At 54.5% G+C, this 5,598-nt stretch overlaps 1 protein-coding gene across 1 annotated transcript in view; it reads right to left on the reverse strand.

Moving 5' to 3' along the window:
- The window catches only part of RBM19 (RNA binding motif protein 19), a 61,258-nt gene that overhangs the window by 1,455 nt on the left and 54,205 nt on the right, over positions 1–5,598 (reverse strand). The gene's annotated exons all lie outside the window — the stretch shown is intronic.

Raw genomic sequence — 5,598 nt, forward strand, 5'->3', positions numbered from 1 at the left:
CCGCAGGGTCCCCCGCGGAGCCCCTCCAGTGGCTTTTCCCAGTTCAATCACCCAAAGGCACCAGGGACAACCCAGCCTGGAGGAAGATGCCAGCTCAGTGGTTCTCCCCTTTACTCTGCCCTCCCAGCTCCCGGTCTCCCAGCCAGCCTTGCACTTGGGGCTGAAGGCATCAAACGTGGTCTCAGCTCCCAAATCCATAGCAGGGATAAGCGGGTCCCCCACCTGCTATCCCTTCCCCACCAGAGCCTGATGTGCCCCACGTGGAGAGCCCGAACAGAGGCGATGATGGGGGTTACACGGCGGAAGGGGATGTTGGATTGAGGATGCTGGATGTGGGGTGCTGGGTGCTAAGGATCCTTAAGTGGCATGGTGCACCCAGGGGACGTGCCGTGGTGTGGGCAGGGGGCTTGCAGGGCAAATGGGCTCCAGATTCACCAGCTTGGCCGTGGCACTGTTGAGAAGCACCGGGAGCATCCCCCCCATCCACCTAACAAGGAGGAAAAGGGGGAAAAAAAACCCCAACAACCCAGGAACACCTAGCAAGGAGGAAAAGGGGGGAAAAAAACCCAACAACCCAGGAGGGTGGGGAAGCGAATTGGTTCTGCTGCTCCAAGCTGGTTAAGGTTTGCCCGCTAACGATCCCATTTGCTTCCTTTAAACAATAGCCAAAGCTGGCGGGGGTGGGCCGAGAGGGGGATTACCACGGGATTAGAACGTGGCAGGGTTGCGGATGCCACGCTAATCCTGCAGGGTTTTACTCTCCGGCTACGGCATGTGTTTGCATTAGTTACAGATGCTCTGTAAAAAAAAAAGAAAAACTAAAAAAAAGAAAAAAAAAAAAAAAGAGAAAGGGAAGCCCAAAAGGCTGGGAGGTGAGGGCGAGCGCAGCGGTTCTGTAATGCAGCCGAGAGGTAAAAGGAGCAGCTTGGGGGTCTGTGGCCAAAGGAGGAGCAACCTGGGAAAGGTGATGGGGATGAGGATGGGGACAAAGACTCTTCCCACCCTGCTGGGGAGGGCACAAGGATCAGGTCCAGAGTGGAGCCTGCCTTCCCTGCAAACCCTCCGCTTCCAGCAAACAACTGTAAATAACCAGGGGTGAGCCGCAGTGGGGCTGCGCTGCTTTACACCCCCCCAAGCCCTCCGCTGAGACCGAGGGCCTCGCTGGAAATGCTCTCCCAACGGAGGTAAAAGCCAGATCACACACCTCTCTCATCTGCCTGCCCCGCAGCCTCCGCATCCCCTCTTCCCACCCCATCCTTCCTACAAAAAAACACCCCCCCCCCAAGTCATTCCTTCCCCTTCCCGCATCTCGGGCAAAATTCCCCATCTGTCAATTTAATTCTTTGATCGATGGGAAAGAGCAGGAAAAAACGGCCCAGCACAGCTGGCTTCCCAAGTTAGCCCTGGCAGGATACCGCCAGCCCCGCCGGTGATGGCTGAGTGCAATGTTTGTGAAGCGCAGAGAACACAAGTCAATAGTAATTTAGCTGGATTGGGAGCAAGTACCTTCCCTGCACGGACTGCGAGCTCCCGGGAGAGATGGGAGCGCGCACACGCCGAGGGTATTGCTGCCTTGCTCGCAAATCTTCCCCCAGCAAGGCTTGCCAGGATGGAGCTGCACTGGTAATTGTCACCCCGTGCCGGGCAGGCGAGGGAAGAAAAGGGGGATTGAGTTGTTCACAGACATTTTGTGGTCTGCAGTTATGTGATTGCGGGGATGTAGGAGATGTGCAGGTCTGTGCCGGGGCTCTGGATGTGACCCCGGACAGTTCCCTCCCGCACAGGGCACAGACCCAGATCTACCCCTTGTCCCAGGGCTGGCGAATTCAGCTGCAGGGCATTGGGATCCCTTCGTCTCTCTTTCGGCAGAGCCAAAGTATTCTCCCTGCTGGTTTTGAAGGCATCCGTAATCCCTCTTTTCCAAAGGGAGGATCCTCCTCTCCAAATGAGGGTCAAGATGCTGCTGGTGGCAGGGGTCACACATCCCTCGCTGCCCTGATGTAGCGTTTGCCACGACCTTGCTCTACGCTATGGGCTGGATTAGAGGCCCCAAGGCCAATAATCCTTGGCCAGTCTTTCCGTGGTTTCTTCTTACCACGTTACAGTAGACACTTCTCTTCGTCCACAGCAGCATCAAATCCCCCCTGCTAGCTGGCCAAGCTCCCGGGCTCTCCAGCCACCTTGCAGCAAGCGGGTCCCACGAATTAACAACGCATGGTGGGGTGCAATTAAAACTCAAAGAAAGTGTGGTGGTGGGTTTTTTCTAATATAAGACCCTCCTGCCTCAGGACAAAGAGCAGGTACACTCAGAAATGAGCAGAAAGACTTAAACCTCTTACAGACTGTGCTCGGAGGCAGGAGAGCAAGCGTGGGGTGTAGTGCTGCAGTCCCCGCCGTCAGGGCTGGGCTGTGGCTTCGCTCCTGACAGCATTACTGAAACCATCTCTGGCAGCCGCTGACCACTTCTGGGGTCCTCACTTTCTCCTGGAACATTACAAAGACTCAGAACAAGCTATAAAGAATGACCTGAAAACTACACGAAATGGGAAGGAAGCCTATTCCATTTTATTGCACCTATTAGACCTGTTGAAAAGATGGCTCAGAAGTGGCTTGATTGCCATGACAAACGCCTGCACAGAGAAAAGATTTAGGAGACCAGACCTCTCTTTAACCTAACAAATAACAGCAGGGTGAGACCTGGGAACTGGAAGCCAAATCTCTATAAAACGGTGTCTAGAAACAAGGCGTGTAATTGTAGGAGAGAGAAGTCAGTGGCAGGACGAGTCTCTCGCAGCCCAGGTCTAGACTTTACAAAGTATTTCCTTGCTAAGACAAAAATGACGGGGCTGACACTGGAGCTGCTGGGTGAAGGGTTTTGGCTGCTGCTACTCAAGACACCAGCCTGAAAGATCAAGGTGGCTCTTTCAAAGCTGGAGATGCAGAAATCCGCTGTGATGGTAGCGAGACGGAGCAGGATGAGGTCATTGCTCAAGTCAAACTCGCCATCAGACCCAGGGGAGCGCAGGTCACCGTCTTGTCCCACCGGACCTGGGTGATAACAACCCCCCCAGGCCTTACAGCAATCCTCTCGCCCTCCGTTAGCACTCCGCAGCCTTTCCTACGCACAGATCCATCACGCGCTAACTGTGGAAACATCTGTGCATCACCCTTGTGCCCACAGCAACCCAAACCCTGCATAGAAAAGAGGAAATAGAAGAAAAAGAACTAACTTTTCAAAATACTTAAATTCCAATTGCATAAAACTTGGGAGAAATGTGTCTGAAAGCCCCATGAGATAGGCACTCTCAGTCCTTGGTCCTGCTTTAACACTTTCACCTCTCCTGGTATGTGCAAAGTCCTCGGCACGCTCCCTGGTTGCTTTTATTTCTGTGGAATAACCAGGAAAAGGGCCAGGAGCATCAGAGACCACATGTCACCCTGTACCGATGGCACAGCACGGCCAACAAGGCTTGATACAAACACAGGACGCTGCTACAGCAACATCAGTCTCTCCTGACAGGTCGGGTGGCTTGTGGTGCTGGTGCTCTCCAGGTCTAAAAACATCACAGAAGACTTTCAGAGAAAGAAAAAAAACCAAACCTCTCCCACAGGATGGCAATGCTCAATCCTGCAAAGGAGTTTAGGGCAGAAAACAAGGAATAAGCTGAGCTGGATGGTGGGATAAGACCCAGCCCGCCCACTGCACTGTGCCTTTTGAAGGCACCTGCCCCTACACCTTGCTTCTCAGGTGCTGCTGGCTGGGCTTGGCTTAGGGAGCAACGCGAGGACAGCAGCAGCAGCAGCTTTTGGTGACAAAGAGCAGCTGAAGACACCAGGAACTTTGGTCTTGACTCTGTTTCCTGAGCCTTGAAGACTCAAAATTATCTTTCTCTCCCATTTCCAGCTCAGTCCCATCCTACCTGGAGATAAGGGACCAGAGGGGCCTGACCACTGCAGCCTGCAGAGCTGTGGGAAGACCCTCACAAGTCACCCACGCTGAGGTGGGAAAGGAAAACTCACGGGGACATCCACAAAGAGTGCAGCGATGTCCGAGCTGCTCCTGCGCCTTGTGGGGAGAGGAGGAAAGTGGGGGGAAATGGGTATCGGTAGGAAAAAACAAGTGAGCTCGGTTTCTGGTTGACAGAATTCCGGCTGCATCACCAGTGAAACAAGATGCGTGGTCTCAGCCTGGCTGTTTGGTAGGCTGCAGGGATGGGGAGGATTCAAGGCAGGGCAGCAATGCTGTGTGTGCTCTGCATCCTCTCCATCCCAGCTCCATGTGGGAAAATCAGCCTCCAGTTACCTCGGGAAGGAAACACGAAGGAGCATCCCCACGGGGGCTGAAGGCAGAGTGGTAGCTGCAGTTTTTCCCTCTTCATCACTATCACTATCACTTTCTGCACACTCGCAGCAAAAGGGACAGGGTGCAGCTCCCTCCCCTCCTTGGGCCCACTGGGCATCGCTGTCAGAAATCCCACGGCAAGCCTGCCTTGAAATCAGGAGAGGGCACTTCCCAAAGAAATAAAATCCCACCTGTGAAACTCCAGCCTGCCAGTGCGGTGCGGAAAGGCTGAGACCTGGTCCCAGGCACCAGCCAGCTCCCAGTGCCCACCAGTGTGCCCCAGATGGGCTTTGTTACAGAGATCTGCTTCTGGCAGATCCCGCTCCGCCGCAGGATTAGCTACCAGCAGGTTTGCAGCGGAGGACGTGTGTGTGCATCAGACAGGCCTGAAGTCACTGGATGCTATTTCTCTACCCTCGAGATGGGCTGGAGCGCAGCAATGACTGCTGCCTTCAATCACATTTTCAGTCCCTAAAGACGGGGACTGATAACCTTGCTCCTGTTTTTCAGCCAAGCCCCTGGAGCCATCGCAGCTCCAAGGCTGCATCCCTCCTGGGATGGATGTGAAAACGCTCTTCTGCCGCTCTCCCAGAGTGCCCACCTTGGCGAGGAAGACCCCCGACAAACGGGCTGGAGCAGATGCAGACAGAAATTGGGAAGCAAGCTGAGCCTGGGGGAAACAGGGAAGCGACAGAGCTCGCAGGTAGCAGCCAGCATCTGCTGCAAGTCTGCAGCTACTGTAAAGCCAAGGCTACTTTTTCCCCCTAGACTGAGCAGAGTAGAAAGGAGACCCTGAATATAAAATGGGGTGCATGAAACGATCACACCTGCTGCCTTCTCCACCTGGGTGAAGACTCACATTACTGTGATCAAGCACAACACGTCCCCCCTCCAGCGCTGCGTTCTGGGTGGGCACATCCATCCCCAGCAGTGCCTGTCCTCCCTGCCAGCTCACGTATGTTCCCAGCAGCACAGCTCTATGCCCAGGCTATTACACACACCTAGACATCCCCGGGCTCCTTTTGCTCTCCTTTTGGCTCTCCTCTGGAGATCAGCTCACGGCTCCCAGCGCATCCCCCTTTGCTCCACACCTCTCTAGTCATACCCACCCTCAGCCCTTCCACCACCAAACTGCAGCTTCCCCAGCCTGTAATAATCAGAGCCATGTACACTATTTCACGAATGTGAGGCTGGGTCCCGCTGGAGTCAGGCTCACTAAATAAGCGAGGCTTGCCGCTCTTCCCTTACCCCGGGTT

Source organism: Cariama cristata, unplaced genomic scaffold (genome assembly GCF_000690535.1).
Source record: "Cariama cristata isolate BGI_N322 unplaced genomic scaffold, ASM69053v1 scaffold22011, whole genome shotgun sequence".
In the NCBI taxonomy this organism is placed as follows: domain Eukaryota; kingdom Metazoa; phylum Chordata; class Aves; order Cariamiformes; family Cariamidae; genus Cariama; species Cariama cristata.